This window comes from Leptinotarsa decemlineata, unplaced genomic scaffold, assembly GCF_025532065.1.
Source record: "Leptinotarsa decemlineata unplaced genomic scaffold, Ldec_3_MD MMD2_tig00003736_RagTag_RagTag, whole genome shotgun sequence".
Taxonomy (NCBI): domain Eukaryota; kingdom Metazoa; phylum Arthropoda; class Insecta; order Coleoptera; family Chrysomelidae; genus Leptinotarsa; species Leptinotarsa decemlineata.
Window position 1 is genome coordinate 7627704 of NW_027412593.1, and position 26761 is coordinate 7654464.

At 33.9% G+C, this 26761-nt stretch overlaps 1 long non-coding RNA gene across 1 annotated transcript in view; it reads left to right on the forward strand.

Moving 5' to 3' along the window:
* The first annotated feature begins 2639 nt into the window (after positions 1-2639).
* The window catches only part of LOC141483617 (uncharacterized), an 85784-nt gene continuing 61662 nt past the window's right edge, over positions 2640-26761 (forward strand). Inside the window, exon 1 of the long non-coding RNA XR_012466191.1 lies at positions 2640-2957. This is a non-coding gene — a long non-coding RNA (uncharacterized lncRNA). The remainder of the gene's footprint in view (positions 2958-26761) is intronic.

Consider the following 26761-nt stretch of genomic DNA (forward strand, 5'->3'; position numbering starts at 1 on the left):
AATATCACGAGAGGTATCCAGAGAGAAAACAACCTTTTATAGACATTTTCGCAAGTTTGCGACACAACCTAATAGATGGTGATCAATTTGAAAAGAAAAGGCCAAAATTATATGAATTAAGGGATAAGGAGAAATAGTCGTTTTAGGAGCTATTGAAAATAATCCCGAAACGTCAACGAGAAATTTGAAAATATCAACAGGCCTACCAAGAAAAAACGTTAAGAGGATTTTGAAAAAACACAAATTGAAGCCATACAGGACCAGAAGGGTTCATCAACTCAGACCAGGAGATTTTGATAATTGCATGACTTTTTACCAGTGGTTCCTGAAAAGTGCGTGAAACCGAGTGAACCAAGTCCGTGATTTTTCGTTAAATTGTAATTAGACTGATGAAGCTTATGTGAGCAGTATCGTCATTTTCAACCGCTACAATTCTTTTACTTGGGCATAACAAAATCCCCATCCTATTATGGAGCGGAGAAGTAAAGGAATATTTGGATTAAGTGTGTGGGTAGGTGTTTTAGAGTAGGATTATCGGCCCGTTCATTATATTCAAATCAATCAAATCAAATCAAACTTTATTCATCCATTCCATAATTGTCATTTTTTACAGATTGTTACAGATAATATAATAATATAATATAATATAATCCTGTACAGAGGTTACCTAAGCATAAATGCTTGTAGTGCATATCTCTGTACAAGGAAAACAAAAAGAAAAGAAAAAATTTAATTGTATTTAATGTTGGGAGAGGTGCAAATTGATTGTGCATTGAGGATAGTTTTATATATATATATATATATATATATATATATATATATATATAATTGTTGAATAATTGTTGAATGACGCCAACGGCGATCCAGGAATGATGAAAAAAGTCATTACAGTCGACGGATCTTGGGAATATAATAATAATAATAAATGGCCTTTATTGTACATGACGGAGTTTAGCAAAGCGCCATTCTTCCACTCAACCACGTTTGAAAAAAACAAGATTACCAAAAATGGCGTAATATAAATTAATTTCTGGGCAGAATCAGAATGAAATACAAATGTTTATGTTCAGATCACTGTTGATTGAGCAATTCAATTTTAAGTTTACTTTTGAGCATGATACGTAGGACCGACTTTAAAGTCGAAGACTTTGAGGTCGTAATTAGAGTCGAAATTTCGAGATAAAAGTCGAAATTTTGAGATTAAAGTCGAAATTTCGAGATAAAAGTCGAAATTTCAAAATTCAAAGTCGTAATTTCCAAGAAACAAATAATGAAAATATGTGACACTTCTGCGCTTTCGTAGTTTTGCAATTTCAAACAATTTAATCAATTGATTGACGGAATTACATATCTGCAATGCGAACTGAATATGTATATTCAGTTCTAGATGTATCTAATGCAGGCGTTTTGTACTTTCTGAATGGTTATGATATCGAAACCTAAGTCTAATAGTTTCAATGGAAGAGCCCAAAAGAAGCACGCCAAATTCGATCAAATGTCAATGTTTTGCTCACTGTTTTCTTCGATTACCGTAGCGTAGTACATGGTCAATGAGGAGTATTATCTTGAAGTTACGCGCAGCTTGCGAAAAGCAATACTACATCAACTACTACAGATCTCCAAATATAAAGTTCACCTATAAAATTGGAAAAAACGAAGAGTTACTATTATTGGAATTTCTAGGTACAAAAACCACCGATAACGGATTGAAGTTTGATGTACATAGGAAAGAGACTAGCACTTTCAGATATATCAAAAAATGACGGGACTACATTTTCATGTCAATAGATTGCTCACGTTCTCTTTGAGCAAAGAAAGATACGATATTGGGACAAAAGTCATCAAGAAAATAGCTGAAATTAACGTACATTTTTTCAAACATAGTGGAAAAGTTAATCAGAAAAAGAAAATTCTGAACCTCAAAACTAGATTAACGTAAGTCACACGAAGTTAACTTCTCAGGAGAGCACAAAAACAAAAAATAACTCTAGGCTTGGCTGCAGAGCTTATCAACCTTAGAAAACGTACAAGGCGGTTTTCTGACAGACGGTTTTGCAAATCGAGTACTTTATAGCCAGGCGGTTCGACGTGGGTGCTCACTCGAATCGACTGCCGCGTTGGTCGGTGGTTCAAGCCCCAGTTTGAACAATGGACTTTCACTTGATATTGTCCAACCCGTGTTAGGAATCACACGTTAAAAGATAAGACCTCGGTAACCTATGCAACTGTATTTCAACGGAAAATATACGCTATTGAATTGTGTGCAGAGAAATTGGACGAATTCAACCTCATACACGAGTCAATAAAAATATTCTCGGACAGTCATGCGGCGTTGGAATCTCTTGTTCATTTTTTTAAGAAATATTAATTGAAAATCTCCAAAAATATTTGGATGTTTCTCCTTTGTACATTGTCATAATCCTAAGATATAATTTCTGAAGCAGTCTATAAAACAATAAAATACTATCAAATTACATACCATCATGTGATATGAGATTCACTGACAATTTTGTTGAAAATTTGATTCACATGCAAATAACTCAGATGAATGAAATTGAAATGAAGGATCATGAAATAAAAATATTTTTACATTCTGAAACATCTTGCTTAATTTGCCTCGTAGTATTACCAACCTATCGTAAACAACAATAAAGATGCATGGAATAATAGTGGATGAATAAGCTCGCAAAAAATCCAGCAGTCGAGTCGATTGCTTTTGTTTTCAATGTTGTTGATGCTTGCGAGGTTCATAATAACAGTAATGTGCAGGCTTTCGAATTGTAAATGTTGGACATTGTTTATGGCAAATTGTTTGTTTCATTTGATTGATTTATTCGAATATAGTTCATTGATGCTCTGTTTGTGATTGTATTGAGGAACTTGAAAATCCACTTCCATGTTCAAAACAGTATAATTAGTAAACCAGGGCAGTTGCGTTTAAAGTGGAAGTTAAACAGGTAAGTTAAGAGGTTGTTCAACCATTAATTGAGTTGAAGTATAATAACTGAGTATAGGAGGTATACAAAATGGTTGAAGAACCTAATTTTAATGAATGTGGAAACGATAAGAAACCACTTTTTCCACTTAATTCATGGTTGAGTTTATTCTTCGGATTGTTTTATGTAAGATTTTCGAGTTGGAAAAAAATAGCACAAGTTCAAATAATGTTGGTCACCAATTTTTATCCAAAGATTTTGGCACTGTATGAAGTGAAGACAAATTTATTTAGAATAATTATGTGTGGTTTATTGGTGAACAAAAACACCTAAGGAGATGATGCAGTTATCGAGGTTGTTTCAAAAGTATTATTCGTTTTTATGGGTATAATTCAACCTGTAGTATCTCAGTGAACTCGAATTAAATTGTTTCGAAATAAGCGCCACTTGAACTAACGTAACATAAGTCGATTAATTCCGTCAGCATGAAAATTGCGTGATCGGGATTTGATAAAATCGACGAAGTCTGTTTTTACCTGGTTCTGATTGGTGAAAGTTCTACCGAAGTGCTTGAAAAGATGGTAGTCGATTGGAGAAAGGTCTGGGGACTATGATAGGTTAGACAGAACTTTGATACTGAATCAGTTCAATTTTCGGACGGTGATTAGTGAAACGCGCGGACGAGCGTTGTCGTGAAGCAATGCCGGCTGCTGCTGACACAATTTTCGATAAATTTCGTCGATTACCTCACAATAGGCCTACTATGCTATGATGGTTTAGCCCGGTTGCAGAAAATTATGGTGAATCATATCAGCCGCTGATCATCATACAGTAAGAAAATTAGGGGATTTACCTTCAATTTACAGTTACTTCCATCAGCTCTTTCCTTCTCTCAACTACTCAGTTTCTACTGTAAACTTTTGTAATGGAAAAAGAGGCTTGTAATGTGTTTATTTGGTTTCGTGACATACTGTCTAGGGCAGCGTACTCGTATAGATACGGGATTACTTTTTATATACTCACATGTTTTTTTTCAATAGTTATTTTTGTTTGTTGTGATTTTCTGTCAATCCAGAGAAACGCTACAAAACATAATATATGAAAGGGTATTGATGTACAATTTCACTTTCATGTATATAATATTCATAGTATAGTATGAGTCAAACATATTTTTGGTTATTATTATTGGAGTTCTTTCCCAACACCAAATCGTTATTTTTAACACCTCGACACGTGTTTCGATCACCAAGTGATCATCTTCAAGAGGAAGATTGAACTGGAAACTTTCCTAAGCTAACGCTATTTATGCTATGCAGGTATACTATACAGATAAACCATACAGGTATACCACCCTGAACTAATTTTACAATTTGCCTTATCTATTTACTTTACAATATGTCCTTATGTAGTATATGAATGTTATAGTTATATATAAAACAATTTTCAGCTATATAAAAATTAATTTCACAATATTCCTATCTAAATTCATTTTCACAATGTATCCTTATGTAGTAATCAGTATATGCAATAATATTATTTTAACAAGCTATATACTATGCTATTTGGTATTGGTCCGTCATCGTTATTCATAATATTATTATGTTTACTTATTTCTATACTCTCATTGACATCTAGTTGCCTATTGTTGTTAACTTGTCTAACTAATGTTAATGAACTGAAGTGTATGGAATGGTTTTGTTGCAGAATATGATGGGCGAGTGCTGATTTTTCAGGTCTTCCATATTTTAGGTGTGCTATGTGTCCCTTGTATCCTACTTTAATAGATCTTTTTGTCTGTCCATGATATTTTGCATCGCAGTCCTTACATTCAATTTCGTAAATTCCAGACTTTTCCGAATTCTCGACTTCGTCTTTTGTACTTCCCAAAAGACTCTGTAGTGTTTGACTTGTTTTAAAAACCACCTTCATACCTAGTTCCTTGAAAATCTTTCCAAAGTTCCTCGTATATTGGTGGTATGGAACTGAGATGTATTTATCTTGGTTTTTGTCCTTTCTGAAAGTCAAGATTTCGTTCATTCTTAACCTAAACTTCTTCTTCCTTATTAGGTCATTTACAATACTCCTCGAGAAACTGTTAGTGGCTGCTATTTCCTGTATTGTACGTTTTTCTTTTTTGAACCTATCATGTGTTAGAGGGAAAGTCAAAAGACGATGCACTAAAAAATTCAACCCAGCACGTTTGTGCTGTCCACAGTGATGTGAACTGTCAGGAATATACCTGTACGTGCTTGTTTCTTTTCTGAATATATCGTATTCTAAACCCTCCATATTGGCTCCTCATTACCAAAATGTCAAGAAATGGTAGTTGTCCCTCATTTTCTAACTCATACGTGAATTTTATTGATGGACATCAATTATTTAAAAGGGAAACGAAGTCGATTTTTTGGTATCGAATATCGCGAAAATATCGTCCACATACTTTAGCCAAATCCTAGGAAAATACTTTGACTTTTCTTTGGTTTCCATTTCGAATCTGCTCATGAACAGGTCTGCCAGGTAGGGGGACTAGGGGTTTCCCATGGCCATTTCTTCCTGTTGTTCATAAAAGCAACCTTCTACCTGGAAACGATTTTGTTTCATACACAAATAAGTAAGAGAAACGAATTCATTGATTTCGTTATTATTGAAATTATTTTTCTATAGTAATTCCCTGAGGTATTGTAAGGTCTGTGGAATTGGGACGCTAGGAAATAAGGAACTAACATCAAAAGAAACCAAAATCTCACCTTCTTGCAGAACAATGTTTTATGTATGTTGTATGAACTCTAAAGAGTTTTTCATACTAAAACCTGGTTCCGCAATAGACAAGGTTTCAAATTCCTTGGTGAGCCACTTTGCTATTTGGTAGGTAGGAGCTTCAATAGCTGACACGATGGGGCGCATTGATTTTCCCGGTTTGTGGGTATTTGGGAGGCAATATAGCTTCGACACCGTTGGGTTGGAAACTTGTAACTTCCGTTTCAGTTAAGGGGTAAGCATGTTGTCGCATTTCTTGAGGACGTATTTTACTTCGGCAATCATCTTTGGTAACGGGATCCTGGACAATTTCGCATATGGTCCATTAGTAATGAGAGTATTAACTCTTTCATAGTAGTCCGATTTATCCAGAATTACTACTTTGTTACCTTTGTCGGCTTTCAAATAAAAAACGTCATTGTCTTTCAATCGTTTGATAAGTTTCTTTTGGTTTTTATCTTTGTTTTTTGAATGCTTCCGTTTATCCGTTATCATGTTCTTGGAGACTTGATTCCTGACTTTTTTTCGAACTAGTCCTTTCGAGGAATCAAGCATATATTGGGTGGTATACCTGTATGGGTGGTATACCTATATGGGTGGTATACCTGTATGGTTTACCGTATAGTATACCTGCATAGCATAAATATCATTAGCTTAGGAAAGTTTCCAGTTTAATCTTCCTCTTGAAGATGATCACTTGGTGATCGAAACACGTGTCGAGGTGTTGAAAATAACGATTTGGTGTTGGGAAAGAACTCCAGTAATATTCATTACTACATCAAAGGTTCCAAACAGTGCATCATAAGTATATTTTTGGTTCTCCTCCAAGACAAGTAAACTCAAAAACTCAATATTTCGAAATGATGTAACGGTTCACTCATGAGAAATTGAGAAAATCTGTATATACATTCAGTAGATATACAAAATCGAAGGAACGGTGCGAAGCCCCAGTGAACGAACAATGAGCAGAGAAAGAGTCGGTGCCGTTTAATAAAATTAATTTTTCACTTCGTGTACCTGTTTATCAAAGGCATGAAATATTTGAGATTATTCATTCAGTATATTATAATTCCTAGCTTTTTGCGATAGATATGCATAAACGATATTTTCGTTCCAGACCAAAAAAGAAAGAGAACCAAGAATCAGGAAGGATCAGGTTCAGATGATTATATCCAGTTGAATCAGTCATTTAAATCTCATCTAAAAAACTTGGATTTCATCTATCTTATGATAATTAACTGTCTACTATGCCGTCTGATTGTCTACTGTAGAGCTGATGGCGATTGTATCAGGTATTGAACTCGAGATACGCCACAACTAGCGTGGTTACGGAAGCCAAATATTTTTTAAACGGTTTTATTGAGGTTATCATGTTTGTTTGTTTGTTTATTTGTTTGGGCCAAATTTAGTAATTGAAGTTTGACCCCCTTCCCGTTGACAGAATCATCTGAAATTTGGTACACACATTCACTTCTGATGACAATACAATTCAATAACTTCTGTATAACTGTAAATCAAAGATTGCCGGAGCTACCTAATGGCCGATTACATATTTTTTCACACCTATCCTAATATGGGTATCAAATGACACGGTTCGACTAGTAGAGTAGAACTACACTTTGAATACAGATACAAATTCAAGATGGCTGCAGCTACAAAATGATGGATTACATATTACCTGGTAATACTGGGGCACTAAATGAACTAAACAGAATGAGAAGAATTGAGTAACAAAATAAAAAACTGAAAACTTGAAAATAAAATAAGTAAAAGAAAATATATTAGGTGATTTCATTGAAAAAAAAGAAGATAATAATGATGTATATAATGTACTAAAAACTAGAAAATAATTCGGTAGGTCTTAGGTAGCAGTCATCACACCAGTCACCTCTGCAATCTGAGGTATTGATCAGATAAAAAAATTATAAAATTTTTAGGAGCAGCGTAACCTGAGTAAATATGTAAATACTACGCCCAACTAGTGATGACTACTACTTAGAACCTTCCAAATAATTTTTTAGTTTTTACTAGGTTATCGGCATCATTATTATTATTTTTTCAATAAAACTGTTCAACATAATGTTTTTTTACTCATTTCATTCATTATAATTTCGGGCTAGTCGTGTCTGCAATTTCAGGAAGATTTGTGAAATTTCTTCCCTTAGTATATATTGGTAAATGGAAACCTACTTCTTGAAACTGAGTGAGTACCAACATCTTTTCTCATTTAATGCTACCTGGACCATTGAAAATATAAGATATTATGCATTTTATTCATTATAATTATGTAGAACAAGTTTTGATTGTTCCTACCGGTGAATTATTTTTTTGTGATATTGTACATTTATACCAATTTGTGATTCAATCGACAGCTGTTGATTGAACATTATCTACTGATCTAAAAGTACTGTGTTATTAATAAATATGAAAGTATAATTTTCTATTGTAATTTTATATTATGTCTTTCTGTTTGTTGACATTCCTAGAAACCATTCTCATTGTTTTATGTTTATTCAGTTTTCTGTTCTTTGTTCATTAATTCAACAATACGTGTATTTCAGCATTTATTTTGTTTGATTTTCCATTTCTTGTCAATTTATATAAGTATATTTATTGGCTGGTGCCCTCTCAGCTCTCAGAATATCTTAATTTTTCAATCAGATCTCAAGAACACAAATCCACGCCTTGATTGTTACATTGATGAAGTTGATTTTGAGATATTTTTTATCAAATTATTTTTTTTCAAGTACGCCATAATGTAATCTAGAAATATTCACCTATTTCAACGTAACTATACAGTAGGTTCTGGTTAATGCCAGTATGGTCCTGCTGTTGTATGAACGAAACACATCTGCAAGACTAACGTTTCTCAAGAACACAAATCCACGCCTTGATTGTTACATTGATGAAGTTGATTTTGAGATATTTTTTATCAAATTATTTTTTTTCAAGTACGCCATAATGTAATCTAGAAATATTCACCTATTTCAACGTAACTATACAGTAGGTTCTGGTTAATGCCAGTATGGTCCTGCTGTTGTATGAACGAAACACATCTGCAAGACTAACGTTTGTGAGGTATCTTGCATAAATGTCTGTCGGATATAATTCAATGTGCATTGTGGTACTAGCCGGGGATGTAGTTGGTTTTTGTCAGGAATTCACTTGGAAGAATTTCCAATCATTTTCGATCAAGTAAGGAAATAGTGTGTGGAATTTCCTGGATTCCAACGTTCTCCTATTCATTTTGTGAATCCAAAATCTGGCCCTCTTCTTCTTCTCCCGCCATTGACATTTGACTTATAATCATTTCTTTAATCGATACAACGTTTTGGTATCCACGACACCCTCAGAACAATGCTAGGAGAAGATTGTGTTTTATTTACCAACTGTCCATTCCTCAACTATAGACTGAACTAATGTGCGCAGCCTCGATAAAAAGTGCGTGTGTGTTGAGCCTTAGAAAGACGCATCCACGTTCCACAGAAAACGTTTCAGCTCCATATCTTGTCTTTATACTAGCTGTGAAAAACCAAATGTTGTGGTACGAAACGAGATCAGGAGAAAGGACTTAAAGTACACTGGAAAAATATACTTGGGAATGAATACGTGAAATTACTGATGAGGGACCATCTAAAAAAGGACCGAAGAATACAACAGAAATTGGTCAAAAATAATTACGAGGTAACCTGTTGGATATTACCTATTTAGAGGACAGTTAAATGAAATAGTTGTATGTAGAGAAAAGTTTATTACCGTTATGTGGTCCAGTTGGAATGACTAGCTCTTGATTCGCGGAGGCAAGGGCGAAGTTCGGTTTTTGATTTTGTAATAGAAGAGGGTCATCAAATTAAAAACTCTCATTCGGGCGCTATCTACAGAAATTTCCAGAAATACCCTTCTCAACGTTGGTCACTGTAGACCAACTGAGTTACCCCGGAATAGGAGACGCTTACTTCAGAGCTTTGATAAAGTTTTGCATCCTCACCCTTGAAATGAAAAGGTAAAAAAAATACTGAATCAGTATTGAAAATAAATGGTCACTGTATGAAGAAATCAAAATAAATGTTCACTGTATAAAGAAATCAAAGTGTCGATATTCTGAAATTTTCTACTCTTTCCAATGAGAGCCCCAAAAGGAATAACAACAAAAAACAGGGTCTTAGTCTTGGGTTAAATGCACTAAACCTTAAAAATTCTTATCGAAATCGTATCTCCAGAAAGCACCAAGGAAACTCAAAGCTGTTGTTTCCCACTCCTTCAAATGAACTCCTCTGATTTTTGAGATCCGGGACTTCGGCATTTTCTAGCACTAACCACCTCAGACCTACCATTTCACAGTACAGCTAGACACTTCCAAGATTATCTCCCCCTTGTGTCCAATTGATTCCTGTGTTCATGCCATCAGTGGTTCTTATGCATTTTATCATTTTGTGATTTTACGATTCTACTATTTTTTATGATCCTATAATCTTGTGATTTTGCCGAGCAGAACTATAATATAAAAAAAACTGTTGCCGAAAAATCCTGATGACTATACAATTAGTTAAAAATTAACAATTCTAAATTGATATCTATAAATACCTGAAAACATGGATGGAATTCATTCATATAGCTGATCCTCAAAAATTTTACTTAAATCACCACTACGTGTTCTCTAGACGAAGCCAGACACAGAAAAAAACCTTTTAAAAATTCCATCATTCACACATAGAATCGGTCAAAGTTCAAGCAATTCTACTACCTGTTACATTATTCCCTACAGACATACACCCATAACCCACTGATTCTGAGTATTTCTTTGAGAAAGACGTTGACTAGGCCATCACTGTCAACGAGGAGCACTATAGGTCGATGGATACCTACTTCTTTTTGCCTGATTTGGATGATGTGCACACCAACGACATGTTCCTTCAACAGGACGACGCTACTTGCTACACAGCTCATGCCACCTTGGATATTCTGCACGTGTAATTTGAGAGCATGCTTATCTCACGTGGCGGTAATGTGAACTGGCCACCGAGATCGCGCGATTTAACCCCGTTATACTTTTTCTTGTGAGTATTTTTTGAGTCGCAGGTATATGCGAATAAGCCACAGACCTCAGCAGTACTCAAAGCCAACATACTCTCTCTCTCTCTCTCTCACACACACACACACACACACACACACACACACAGTACACAGTTACAGTACACTATGAAAATGACTGATCCAAGGAATAGTACCAGTTGACGTCTATTTGTATAGCTAACATGGATAAAAATAATCAAAATAAACAATACGGACTTTGAATAGGAGTCAGCTCTGGAGTTCTGCTGCAGACTCCTCAAAAAAATTCGAGATCTGTTGAAAAAAAAATTTGAATAATTTGTATGCTACAATCTACTATTCAAAATTGGCAAAAATGGTTTCTTTGTATTCATATTGTCTCGCAAACGGCATGAAATAAAAAGTGGAAAAATGAAATGTTACAGTGAAACAAACTTTCCGAAACGTTTGCATAAAATCCCAATTTGAATACACACAGTGCTAATTCGTGTATTCTTTCAACCGTGTTAGGAATCACATGTTAAAAGGTAAGACCTCGTTAGTTCTTAGCTCGCACAAGTTTCTCAACTTCTGAGAGTTGTCGTTCGTATGGGGGCGGCAGCTCATTAACGGAAAAACAGATTTTTTTTAAACAGAAAAATTTTCAGTATATTTGGTGCACCAAGATAAATGTATCTCAGTTCCATACCACCAATACACGAAGAACTTTGGAAAATTTTTCAAGGAACTAGGTATGAACGTGGTTTTTAAAACAAGTCATACACTACAGAGCCTTTTAGGGGATCCAAAGGACAAAGTCGAGAATTCGGAAGAGTCTGGAATTTACGAAATTAAATGTAAAGACTGCAATGTCAAATATTGTGAACAGACAAAAGGATCTATTGAAATAGATATAAGGAATACTTTTGCACTTTTGCAACAAAACCATTCCACAGACTTTAGTTCAATAAGATTGGTTGGAAAAGTCAACAACGACAGGCATCTAGATGCCTACAAGAGTGTAGAAATGAGTAAACATAATAATGCATTTCATCAGTTCGGACTTCGATTGTCTAATATGATATAAATTGATTTAAAATTCCTGAAAGAATCTGTGAGAAATAAAAAGGTTAGCTGAGAAATAACAATTTGATTAAGCAAAAAACTGAAATTGAAATGAAATAACATGCAAGCAACCACCAAAAAAAATTTGAGCTATTAACACAAGATGGAAAATTAAAAAATTATTAATAAGAAACGAAAACTAAAAAATATAAAATTGAAAGATTCTAAGCCAAGTTACTTCACGACGGTTCGATTATTAGTATTCACAATCGTCTTCGGGTTATTGTGGATACTAACAATCGAAACGTCGTGAAGTAACTTGGTTTAAAATCTTTGAATTTTGTATTTTTTAATTTTCGTTTCTTGTTAATATTTTTTTAATCTTTCAGCTCGTGTTAATAGTTTTTTTTTTTTTAATTTTTCTGGTTGTTGCTTGTATGTTACTTTATTATAATTTCAGTTTTTTAGCTTAGTAAAACTGATATTTTCCAGCAATTTTTTTAATTTTTTTACAGATTCTTTCAGGAATTTCGAATCAATTTGTATCATATTAGGCAATAGAAGTCCCAACTGATGAGATGCACCACGAAATATTGTTAACCACCTTCAAACAAACATAATAATATTATGTATAACGATGGTGGATCAATACCTAATAGTACCTCGTTGAAATAATACTTTATCAGATTCACCTGACTATTACTTGAGGATACATTGTAAAGAAATTTAAGACTAGTAGATAAGGCAATATTGTGAAATTAAGTTGACTAGTTTAGTAATCCAACAATTCTTCTGAAAAAGGGGTTGGTTAGGTGGCAGGATCAATTTTTTCCTGAAAAAACAATTGTTTACTTGCCCACGTTTCGAGGTTAATTGAATTCTTCTTCAAGGCTCTGAAATTTTTTTTTATTAAATTCGAAATGTCGGCAAAAAATCTTTGTTTTTTAAGAAAAAATTGATCCTGCTACCCAACCAACCCCTTTTTCAGTGGGAAATTAATTTAAGACACTCAAGACGAATGTATCTAGGTGTCTATAGTATAAATAAGGATAACATTGTACGTATATTTAGATTAATCTTTCTCTTAAAGATCATTACTTGGTAATCGAAACACGTGTCGAGGTGTTAAAATAGCGGTTTGGTGTTGGGATAAAACTTCAGTAATATTCATTACTACACCAAAAGTTGCAAACAAGTATGAATATATGAATATATGCATAAAATTCTCATATGAACAAATAAATAGTCGATTTGAGCTCTCTTTACGAATCCAACTGAGTGTAGTATACTTTTTGAACAAACCTGTGGTTGGCATTCAGCAGGAATGAATGTTCAGACATCGGACACACTTAAGTGTGGTTCAACGAAATGGAACAACGTGCGTCCAAAGATCCTGTAAATTAATCGATCCTTCTTCATTATCATCTTCAGCTCAAACTTGAATGGAAATAAAGGATTTCTTGACAATGCTTGCATAAAATTCCAATTCAAACGATCACAATGCTGATTCGAGCTCTCTTTGTTTGCGTTGCAATTGTACGGGCATCTCTTTCAGACAGACGCCTCCACGTTCCACAGAGGACGTTTCCATCGCGACGCTGGCTCCGACGTCGCTCTCCGGCTCTCAGTACGGCGGAATCTGTTCGTCAGACACGTCGCTTCCTCATCGTCGAAGCTGTGGCAGCGATTTCTCCATGCCATTAAACATTTCGATCACAGTCTGATTGATTTTCAATTACTTCCTTCTCTGATGTTCTGGCGTCGAGCAGCACTGCCACAATGGTCGCTTTCATCGAAGTTTTTCGATTCGAACACGTGTTGCATGACACATTTCACTTAGAGGTTACTGGCCACCGACCAATCAGGTAAAGCTGAATGTTGTGAATATTTGTTGATGTTTACCTAATTCATCTCATGAAGACATCGTCGAATTTCAACCGTTTAGTTCCTCTGATTAGTACAAAATGTGTTTTGAAGTAGAAAATTCGATCGTAGAATAGTATTTCTTAACTTCATGCAGAACGAAATGAATATTTTAGAATAATAGACGGTTTCTATCAGTGTAATGTCCATTTTTTGTAATGTACCAAATCCACCTGTTTGCAGGATTGTTCTCTGCTGTAGAATCAGGAAATAACGTTCATGTACGTATCATGGATTTTTCAATTGTGATTGATTGAAGTTTTTATAGTTTTTAGTTATTATATATCATTCTCTAAATCTTTCATATTCGACAAATAATGACGTGAAATAGATTACCCGATATGAATACGTATATATAATCATTGTTATGTGCAAGTGAAATATATAAATGAATCATTTTTCTTATCTCCCACTATTGCTAGTTTGCCTAATTGGGGCGACAGTAAAATTCATTCTCACATCACGATTGTCATGACCGTATTAGAGATATTCGCAAAAAAAACAAAATATTACAGATTCCGACAGATCGCCTCTATTTCAAAAGATATGAAGATAAGGTAAAGCGACTTTTCGTGCTGTTTCATTTTTGTTATGATCCGACGTGTCGTTCATTGAAATGTATGTAATTCGTTTCATTACGAACATCTAGTTTTTCCATCAATTTAAGTTGCCATCAGTATCATATCAAATTGAGCCATGATTATACAATTTTTTGTCAGATATATCTCAATAAACCAGAGAATAATATCTATTGTATCTAATATTCGAACATGTACATTAACTTCAAACATCTCAGAAAATTTTGCAAATAGATATGAGTGCCCTCGCATTTTCTAGCCTTTACATTACATTACATACAGGTAAATATTGAACCAAAGTAATTGTTTGTTGAGAAAATACGAATTTTCGATTGTTTTCAGCTTCTGCAATCTAGAAAAATACAAACATTGCAATGGAAGTTTAGAAATGGTAAACTTCCTAGTTCACCCAGATGGGTTACTGTGTAAATTCAAAGTATTTTTCTTAAAAAAATGTTCTATTTATTGTCTTATCTAATAATTTCTCTTAACTAAAATTATACAGATACTTATCTTTACGTTTTGATGGCAAAAATCTGCCTCAGTTTTCAGAATTGAAAAAATGTAAGGCTATTCGCAGTTTTTTTTCTTCGCTGATTCTCTTCAATTCAGAACTTCCCCGGAAGATGTGGAAGAAGTTTCAACATGTGAAATATGTCGATGATGTTGACTTCTGAAACTTCACAAACTATACCGGGAACGATTCGATTTTCACAAACTTCATTTTCAAAAATAAGATACTGAATATTAACTCTTCTCTCTAACTTTTATATACCCCACGTAATCACTAGTACTCAGATACATATTCAATCATAATTATCTAGAGCATATATTATTTCTACATCTACTCAATTTTAATATACCTCAGGTATATTAAATGCAGGTTCATGGAAAATAAAATTGATTTTGAAAAAAATATACTACGCCGCCCATGCCATAAAAAGAAACTGCCGACGTTCGGTAACCATTTAGTTTTTATGCCATTAGAATTGACTTCGTATATACTATAGAAACACAATTAACATGTCTACAAAAACAAGGATAACATAGGTTTCTAAGAAAAAAAGTTCAGTAATGTTGATCTATTTAAATCCGGTTGGTTATTAATTTAAATGTATGAATTTCTAAGTTTATTAATTTCCAATGTTTCAGCGTTAAACCTTCATTTTTTATATGCAAAATTTTGAAATCTTCGAAGGAGAATATATTCTGAAAGATGATTTGAAAATGCTGAGCTTGTTTTCCTATTTACATAACTCATATGATGATCATGAATTCTGGAATATTCGATGTAATTTCGTCACTATCCATATTTGTAATAAAGACACGTATAAGAATTTTGCTTTTCTTTGACTGGGATTTATTGGCAACTACGCTCGTCTTGTTTCATTCGAAGTCACTGAATGTTTATTTGCGTAGTTATTAGAACATTAGACATTTATATTTCTCCAATTTTCGAATAACTTACTATGCATTTGAAATCAGATTCCATCGAATTCAATGGAATGAGACGAGAATGATTGCCAATGCATCCCTAAGATGCATAAACTTGAAGGATCAGTGAATATCATCATATCTGGGGAGAAAAGTAATTCGAATATATCCTTAGAAATCGAATTCGAATATATCCTATCCAATACTTGGTATTGAAAAAAAAACTGTGAATAGTGGCGAAACTGCAACTGACTATATCAACAACATTGACATATTTTACATTTCAAAACTCATTTGACATCTGTTGAGGACGTTTTGTAATGAGGCAAATCAACGGAGAAAAAAACTTCGAATATTCTAGATTTTTTAATTCTGAAGACGTAGGCAAATTTTAGCTTTCGAAACGTGAAGATGAGTATCTGTATAATTCCTTTTTGATTTGCAAAATCATAACATACGACAAATCACTGATGAATAGGACTTTTTTTTAATTTACGCAGTTTTGTTTGTTTGAAGGTGGTTGACAATGTTTCATGGTGCATTTCATTAATTCGGACTTCCATAGTCTAATATGATATAAATTGATTTGAAATCCCTGAAAGAATCTGTAAAAAATTGAAAAGGTTAGCTGAAAAAATAACAATTATATTAAGTAAAAAAATCTGATATTACAATGAAATAAAATACAAGCAACTACTAAAAACATAAAAAAAATTGAACAACACTAGATGAAAATTATGAAATTATTAAATTATAATTTTATGAATTATGAAATTATAATTTTCATCTCGTGTTAATAGTTCATTTTTTTTGATTTTTTATTTGTTGCTTGTATTTTATTCTATTTTAATTTCAGTTTTTTCTTGCTTAATATAATTGTAATTTTTTCAGCTGATCTTGTCAATTTTTCAGAGACTTATTCGGGGATTTCAAATCAATTTATATCATATTAGATAAAGGAAGTCCGACCTAATGAAATGACGTGGTTTTGTTCTACTGATGACCTATTTATTTTGTAGAAATTCATATTGAATAGAGGACAAAGAAAATAATTTTGTCTATTTTCTCAAGTAACTTACCTATCATTCTCAGTAGTAGTCCTCAAGTACTACTATTGAGAATGGTCCAACAAATCAAAATCGGTCGTAATAAATGATAAACTTAGACAAAAGTATTTTCTTTATCGTATATCGAATTTACGCAGTCACTTATCGAGGTGAATTGAATAGTTTGCAATGAATTGATTGATGTAGCCGTTACTACGTAGTAGAAAATCGTCATGGGAAAATGAAACTTTTTATGTCTAACACAATATTAGTTTGAAATTGTCCATATAGAACAAAACTGCAGTAACGATAGTTACGAATAAAAGTGGTAGAAAACATAGAAAAGTTTCGTTTCTCATTTTTCATGTAATTTCATATAATCATTTTAGTCACTGAGTTCTGATGACGTTTTCAGGAGTAATTAGGAGTGAAAATAAATGTGCTTGGTGCAAGTTAGAAGTTATTCATTCAACAACACTTTACAAAAATTAAATTTCATGAATATTCGGTCACTGAAATTATTTTGTCAATTGAGTTTCTATTATTATCACAGGATTATTTGACGTTTACATTCCTTATTGTGAGGCTTACCATAAAAACTTTCTGTCAATATTTTCATTTCATTCATGAACGAAACGTCGCATGATGCCTTAGTTTTGTATTATATGAAATGGAGGTGATATTACCCACAAATAAATTTTGAAAAAAATATTCATTGTTTCCCAAATTGAAAAATTATGACTAATTCAAGCAACCTCGTAATTATTACCATTATCGAGATAGCAAAAACTACAAAACAGGTAAAAAAAAGGTCTGTAGGTATTTCGAAAAAAATGCTTTAATGAAATAAGTGAAATTGTCAACTTCTTATTCTATTTAATATAAGACTTGCACTGCATATAAATAGGGTAGGTTATGACCATACAGCATGATCGTATACAAACTGGTCCATCAAGTGAGTAACGATTGAGATATTTTTTATTTTTCGGCAAATTATATTAAAAATTCTATTTCAAGTTCTGTTGCTCCAGTTCTGTTGCTACAGATCTATGTAAAACATAATGTGGATTACCACCAGATGGTATTCAGGCAAATTAAAATCTAAATCAAAAATGCTGATGAAAAATTAACGATGCATCTGATTTGTTTCTGCTGCTGAATAGTTTTTCGGAATTTTCAAGAAATCTTTACCTATTAGCTTTCAATTTATTATTCAATATATCACACCAAACGCCTCATTTTTGTTATCGAATACAAAATTGAAATTTTCATACGACCAAAAAATACAATTTTGAAAGAGTAGATCTTGTGAAAGTCTTTCTGGTTTTCTATTTTTCCTTCAATATAAAGACTGAACAGGAATTTTTCAAGAAAGCAACATAAAAATTGGAAAATAACAATAATAAGAACGCCCTACAAAGATGTATAGCTCATAAACAGTAATTTATTCCAGATACAAACCCGTGCAAAAATTCCACCCGAAACGACTGCATTCTATAAATATTGAACAGAAATCATTGTTTTCACAACCTCTTTTGGACATTTTCACCTTCCATAATTTGAAAAAAATAATAAAAATTTTATTGATTATTTATCGATAAAATCTGTTTTAAAGAAACATTTATCCACGACTATTAAATAATGTATCCATTATACGTCTGTTTGCTGGAACATTAATCACGGCAGTGATTAATGAGTCAATAATCACTGCTGTCAGATGCTTCCTTGATTTAGCTATAATATTATTTTGTTTTGTACATATAATTCAAATGTTTCGACAAGTCACCTATGATTAACTTGACCAATTGATAAAATATTAGAATTATAGATAACTATAAATAAGTATCTGGTAATATGAATATCATCTTGCGAGATTAGACACATGATGATATTTGTTGAGTTAAATACATAGATTTCTGTATTGATTATTATGAGATATATAATTTTAATAATTTTTGATAAGCATGTACTGTGTGTATAAAAATAGTGTTTCTGAAAATATGTAGGTAGGTATGTTAAGAACCAAAATTTTCTAACAGGAAAACTTCAACAATTTTTTTTATAAGTCGTAGATAAAGTATAGTATTCTACTCCTGTAGAATGGCTATTATTCTCCAGGTGATTCAGGTCACTCGTCTGCGGTTCGTGGCCGTAAACTTCATTTCGTGAATAATAGCCATCATTATACGCTCGTTCGATAATATACTATTATCCAAATTCTTTCGTAGATTCAACAATGAATGCAATAAAAAATAAACAGTCAATAAAAAAACACATGATCCTACAAACAGCACTACAAATTCAACAAACACCAACTCAATTACCAACTCACCAAACATCGACATATTTCACAACTAATGTTATATCTTATATTCCAGGATTGCCTGAAAAGATAAGACGAATAGAAAGTAGATATGATGTAAGAACTTTACAAAATAACAAATAAACACATACAAAAGACAACAACACAGGAGAAAAAACAAAGAGTTACATTGATGAAAGTTGTATTGGTGAAACTTCGAGACCATTTAAATCCTTCGAAAATGAACATCGAGTCATCAGAACATCAGAAATAAACTATTAGCAGTATTAAAATTGTCAAAACACATTTTGAAATCAGACGGTGAACATTGAGTTGAATGGAACAGAATGAGAATGATTGGCAATAGACCACACTCTAAGAGACGTAACCTCAAAAAATCAGCGTATATTTGTTTATCTGGAGAATTTAAACAGGTCCTTAGAAATGTGTTGTACTTGCTATTCATTTCGAAGAAAGATATTGATGGTGGCAAAATTTAAACAGATTAATATGACAGAATACCTTCTACTTCATCGTATGCTTCAGAAGTCGATCAACAATATTTGTAAAATGACAAAATCCTTTGACATCTGTCGAAGAAGCAAACCATCAAAAAATTGCGAGTATCATTAAGTTTTTTCCAATTCTGAAGGCAGCGTCAGAATTGGCTGATACTTGATGGAAATCAATGATAACATAATATTTAAGTAATACTTTATTCTAAAATTTGTAAAGTGAGTAAGTGACATTTGTTAAATAACATTTGTAATATTAAAATTATAATGGAGAACTTTATACAAGTGTAGAATGGTAAACTTTTTAGTTTACCCCGATAAGTTACTGCGTAAAATCAAAGTATTTTTCACGAAGAAAAATATTCTATTTATCAGTAACTTGTTGTATTTAATAATTTTGCCTATCAAAAAAATTGCTAAGAAATAATACAATACTTATTTTCACGTTTCGGAGGCCAAAATCGGTCTCCGTCTTCAGAAATGGACAAAAAATTCTAAGATATTTGCAGTTATTCCTTTTTGATCATTCATTTCTTAACTTCTTCGACAGATATCAAAAGTTTTGAAATATGAAATCATGTCAATGTTGTTGATCATCAACTGTAACACACAAGGTGCTCTCCGGTATTAGTCTGTTGTCATTTCGTCACTATCCAAATTTTTCTTCAAGATGGGTAGCCAAGTACGGTCTATTTCTAAGAAGCTGTTCGAAATACAATTCTCTCCAGCGTATATTCTCATATATATCCAGCAGTCCTTGTGGGTGGTGGAAGAGTACACGCATGCCTTGATATGAACTTCGTGATAGACAAATTTGCACGGTCTATCTCAAAAGAGATCGATACAGGAACTACGTGGGGGTTTTGCAGCTCGTAGATAAAAGCACCCTGCACCATCCTGATGTCGGAGAGATGTATACTTACCTCGGGGTGGGATAACTCCACTCACAAGAGGTAACAGCAGGAAAGAACCCTCTCCGCGGAAAATATCAGTACGAATCACGAAAGATCTGTTCATCGGAACTGCCAGAGAAGAACAATGTTGCTGCTGTGAATATGATTGCCGTTCCATTCTTACTCTAATCGTTTGGAGTAGTGAAATGGACCATCTGTATCAAACTAAGTCAAGAACCAAAAAATGATGCATCCCAAAATGTCCGTTTTGCGGTTGTACTTCTCCGATAACAGGGATGCCGTGAACTTTCGACTTTGAGGTGTCTACATGATAGAATGGTACTGAGTTGGAACCACAGTATTGTTGTAGAAGCCACATAGAATGGCGACTTCTACAACAACATTGAAGAGCTCGTCGTATCGAAGCGCCTGACATTGTCTTTCCTCAGGTCGAACGGGCTGTAGTCGGAAACTGAGGGGCTCATCAGGGGTTATATACCAAAGATATTTTTCAAACATTTCTCACTTTGAAATGGAATAAGAATACTCAGAATCGTCAATCACCTCACAAATTGTGTAATCACAATTTGTGAGCTGGTTGACGTGGAGTAGAATCTAGGTTTCAAAACTGGCACGCCAGCGTCCTAGAAGCAAATTGAATGAAACAACAAAAGTATAAAATATTTTTCGAAGGTTCATTGTTCATGGGAATTATGGAAACTTATCATGCCAATAAACTGCACTTGAGAGATTTTGGATCGGTTATATAAGTTACTATGTCGAACATCAAAACGAAAAGAGTTCAGAAGTTAACCATGATGTATCATTTCTAATCATATTTGTATTGAATATATGTTAGCGAGTGTTAAAGAATAATTTTTCCTGAATCATCTGGAAGGTAAATATACCAATCAAATAATTGGAATCAATAAATTTGGGTCTATGGATAAACATATCTCAGTATTTGTGGTGGAAGGATGTGAAGATGATTTGATTGGATGAAAAATAGAAATGTCACTGCGGAAAAATATAATGGAGATTTGAATGTGGTTATAGAATCCTTGACATAATATAAAGGTTTTGTGAAAAATGCTTTTCGACATTCTACTTCTCCATATTTTTACAAAAAATTTTTGGAAAACTTCCAAAGAAAAGAAGAAAGCGATTGATTCAAAATGAACCCTTCACAAAGAGATCAAGGTTTATGAAAGTTCCAAATCACATAAGAATTGATTATGAACTCCATATATGAATCTGAAAATTGTGTGTACCTTCAGTTGAGAAAAGATCCGAAAAATATACAACCAGCCAATGATATGAAGATATTAATGAAATGTTGAACAGAGTATTGATAGAATCAAAATCGAATATTATAACTCTCAAATAAATTCACAAAAAAAAGAAGCTGAATTAAACAACAGAAATCTCACTTCAATGGTCGTACTTCCTTTCACCGAGGAAGAAATGCTAAATATATTCTTTGAACTCAAAAATAAATGTCTTCTGTACCTGATGATTTACCTAACAATATAGTAAGAGAATTCAAAAATGATTTGGTGAAACCTATAACTCACTTAATGAACTTTTAACTAAAAACAGGCACAATTTCCGATGCTCTCAAAATAGCCAAGGTGATTCTATTCCATAAAAAAATGAAAAATATAATGAATAACGTTAGACCCATATCATTTTTTCTTAAACTTTTTGAATATTTTATGCTAGAGAGGCCTAGAGAGGCTGGACTTATTCATTGCGAGGTTCATAATTATCCCAGAAGAACAGCTTGGATTCAAATAATCTACATCTACAGCAACCACAGATACACACACATTAGCGGCATTATCTGGGTTTATTGTTGGTTTTTCGTTGGTTATCTGCCACACGTACCTACAAAGTCGTCGGTTTGCATAGTATGAATGGGGGCAACCTTGAGCATGTCATAATGCACCTCTTCGGAATATTAATCATTATTCTTGCTCTCACCCCGGAGTATGTTTGTGGAGTTGTTTCTATAATTATGAGTGATATGTGTTCAAAGGGAATACTTTTTTACATTTTCCAAAGTAATCAATATAATCCACAAATCTGTCAGAGTTTTGGTATACGGGATGTTTCTTTCCCGCTTGGGGCTTTGTTTACGAGGTGGAGTTACTACTAGTTAACAATCTTTCTCTTAGAAGAAGGTTTCATATATGTGGCGGAGCCGTGCTGAAATCAATCGAGTTCCAGACACTTTGCTGTCTGGGTAGCATCTTTCCTGTACTGACGAGAGGTAATACCTTGAAACCACAGTCTGCAGGTGATCTACTTCAATAATTTCAGCATAGTCCTGCTGCTGTATGAGCGAGAACATCTGCGAGACCAGCCTCTGTGAAGAATCTTGCATAACTGTCTGTCGGAGATATTTCAATATCCAGCGTGTTATTAGCCGGGAAAGTAGTTGTTTTACGACAGACGTTTACCAGACCCTTCTGCATAGGTGATTGGGAGAGATTAATATTTCGAAATTCATTTCGACAAGGGGACAAGAACCATGAATAGCATTTTGAAATGCGCTTGTTCATATACGCTTGTTCATATTATCAACTATTTTATAGGCTCACAAAAACTTTCGTCGTACTCCATTGTACCTGTTTAAAAAAATGAACTATCCGTTTTGATGTCATATTCGAAACTTCGTTCCGGAGATTTCAACCTCGAAGGTGAGCATCGAAGTGGTCAACCTACAGTAAACAAGGACGGCGATTTAAGGACCCTGGTGGAAACTGACCCATCACAAACAATGCGTGGGATGGTGGAAGAACTGGGCGTCAGCATCCATGTGGTTTTTGATGGTTCAAAACGTATTGGAAAGGAACGATCGACAGACATTGTCACGTTTCGAGGTCTGATCTTCTTTGATTTTGCGTAAATAAAACGATTCTTTTCTAGATCGGATCGTCACATGTGATAAAAAGTTGTTCAGGACAGTGTTCAGATACCGATGCCATCCAGGTACTTCTTGAAAGCCAAAACACATTTAAAAAAGACCATGATTACTGTATGGCGGTCAGTGACTGGTGTAATTTACTATATATAACTTTCTGCAACCGGGCCATACCATCACAGAAAACTCCTACTGTGAGAAAGACGTTGAAATGTTGCCATAATTTCGTCAGGAGCAGTCGGCACTGGTCAACAAAAGAGATCGAATACTGCCCCATGACAATGCCCGTCCGTACGATTCACAACTCATCCTACGAAAATTAAATGAATTGAGCGCCGCAGTTTTGCTTCACCAACAATATTCCTCACACCTCTCGCCAACCGACTCACATCTTTTTTCCTAACTTTCTCCATGCAAATCTCCCATTATAAAACGATCTGACCAGCTGTATTCACTCTCATAATACATGATAAGCTCGATATCAGCTCTTCATCATAAATGAAATATCTTGGAAAAATATTAGACAAACCCCTATGATGGGATTTACGTGATGAATTTATAGAAAGGAAAATACGTATGATACTGTATGAATTCAGAAAACTCAAAGATATACTCGATATTGAACAAAAGAAAATTCTCTATTCCAGTCTGGTAGAGAGTCACATCACATATGGAATAGTAGGATGGAAAATCGTACTAAAGACATACTTACGTCCGATTGGAATGATTTGAAGGAAATTTTTGAGGTTGATTATATGCAGAAAGATTACGGATGTCCAGGTGACTTGCTGAATTCCGAATCAACTCTTTCATGAATAGGCAAATATTAGATAATATTCAGGAAAAAGTAAAATGACGGCAGAATAAATCTCTTTGTCCAATTATGTCTAAATGGATCAGACAGAAAAGTTTCAAATATCTAGGTCTTGAATCATTCAATACTACTCCAGATGATTTGCAAATGATATGCTTGTCCCTGTCGCGGAATCTGGGGTTGTCCCTATTCTGTGCGTCGTGAATATCACGATGGCTTAGGGTGTGTCCAGATACGCTCGAAAACGTTTTGGCGTAGATTTTGATGGTGTCAGAAGTCAGGTGAATAGTATCGCCTGACTTCTGTCAGGGTTGACACTGATCTTCCGGACTCTTAGAAGAGTGAGCCGCTTGCTGCTGCAGGTATCCCATTGTAACTAACGCGAGGTTGATGGATCTCGCCAGTAGAGCTGTGTTATCCACGTAGAGTGCCAACTCGCGACAATATAGCCGCAATGAGTGAAGTCGCTGTTTTAACGGCGGAGCTAAATAAATTAAAAAAGAACGAAATTATTGAAATATTATTAAGTTTCAAGCAGCCAATGAGTGTCACGAATACCCAACTAACTAATTATGTGACAAAAATAAGTGAGAAGTGTACTACGGTCAGTGAAAATATCAATGATAGGAATATGACAATGAGCACAAAAAAGTAAGCTAACATATCATTTAGAAAAAAGAATCCAAGAACAAGAGGATCTCATAGCTATATTGAAGAATCTTAACTGTGAAAAATTAAATTCAGTAGATTACACTCCATCTAAACTTAAAATAAATAATAATTCTATATCAAGTGAAGAACATTCACAAGTAAACACTGTGCTCGAGAGGGCAAAAAACAGCCAACAAAAAACTTTTGCTCGTGTAGTTGACAAGGGAACTCCAGACCGCCTACAAAAAACTAATCACTCTATAAAAATGCATGTAAATAATGAGAAGACAATTCCAAACCAATAATAAAAGAGTACATGTGTATAAACCTGTGATTGGATGTAATGATGAAGAAAATTTTGAGACCGTTCCAAAAAGAGGTTATATTCATGTATCTCGTAATGGCCCCGAAATGTCGAGTGACAACCTACTACAAGTACTGAAAAGAACGTCACCAGATATATCCTTCTGCTGTGGAGAATGGTCCAGAAGCGAATATGCTTCAAGTAATAACGGTTAGCTTCCCATTTGAAGGCGTGGACAGAGTCTACAATCTCCCCATTTGGCCAAAAGGGGCAGAAAATCGAAGATTCAAGTTCAGAAGAAATTTTCGGAAGTTGGCAAATACCGAACAGAAATCTTAGCTAATAATGGTTTCTGTGACGCTACGAAGAGTATGATCGACTTCAACTCTGAAAACACAGTGAGCATGTTTCACATAAATATTCAATGTCTTTCAAATAAACTTCAAGAGCTGGAAATATTCCTAACGGATAATAAATTCTCTGTTCTTTGCCTATCAGAACACTGGCAAACAGAATCGAACATGAGGAGTCTGAAATTACTTGGTTATACACTTGCTACTCATTTTTGTAAGAAAAATATTAGACACGGGGGTGTTTCAATATATTTGAACTCTCATTTGAAATTTAAACTATACTGATAGTTACACGCGCGAAGTATACTCTGAATTTTGTGCAGTTGAGCTGATTGGTTTAAGGATTGTTGTTGTTACTCTCTACAGATCGCCCTCAGGCAATAAAGATATTTTCTTTACCAATTTAGAGCACCTACTGAATGATTTTGCGGTGTCAGATAAAAGGCTTGTTATTTTAGGTGATTTCAATATAGAATTCGCCGAGGACAATAGAGATTCAGAAGAATTGGATATGTTGCTCAATTCTTTTAGAATAACAACAACCATCAGTGAACCCACTAGAATTACATCACATTCGGCAAAATGCATTGACAATATCTTAACAAATGTTGATCACCAGTTTTATGAATCTGGGATCATAGAACCTTGCCTGTCAGACCATTCAGGTTAGTATTTTGTATACCTGAATACACCGGAAAGACTTTCTGGCGTTACCCTACAGAGATGTATCACAGACAAAAGGATTACGAAACTGAGAAAGAACTTATCAATAATGAATTGGACTATTTACTTTAGAAATAGGGACGTTAATTTCTTTGCAAATTTTATAGTTGAGTCTTACTCGGCAAACTTTGAAAACATATTTCCCTTGAAGAAAATTACTGAAAACGATAAACCTCCATTATCGTGGTATAACAACTCGCTGAAAGAAATGAGAAAAAAAACTAACTGAGATAAAATCCATTTGTAATATTAGCAGAGATAATCAACATTGGAATATCTATAAAAATCTGAAATCTGACTGAAAGAAACAATCAACATATGCCAAAAAGAGTGCAAATTATCGATTTATCGCTTCCTCGGATAACAAATCAAAAGCCTGTTGGCGAGTTGTGAACTATGAGAGGAACAAAAATAGACTCAACCAATTAGGTATATAATCCCAGATGATTTCAATAACTTTTTTATAGGAATAGCAGAAAATATAATTAACTCTTTACCGCAAATATCAGA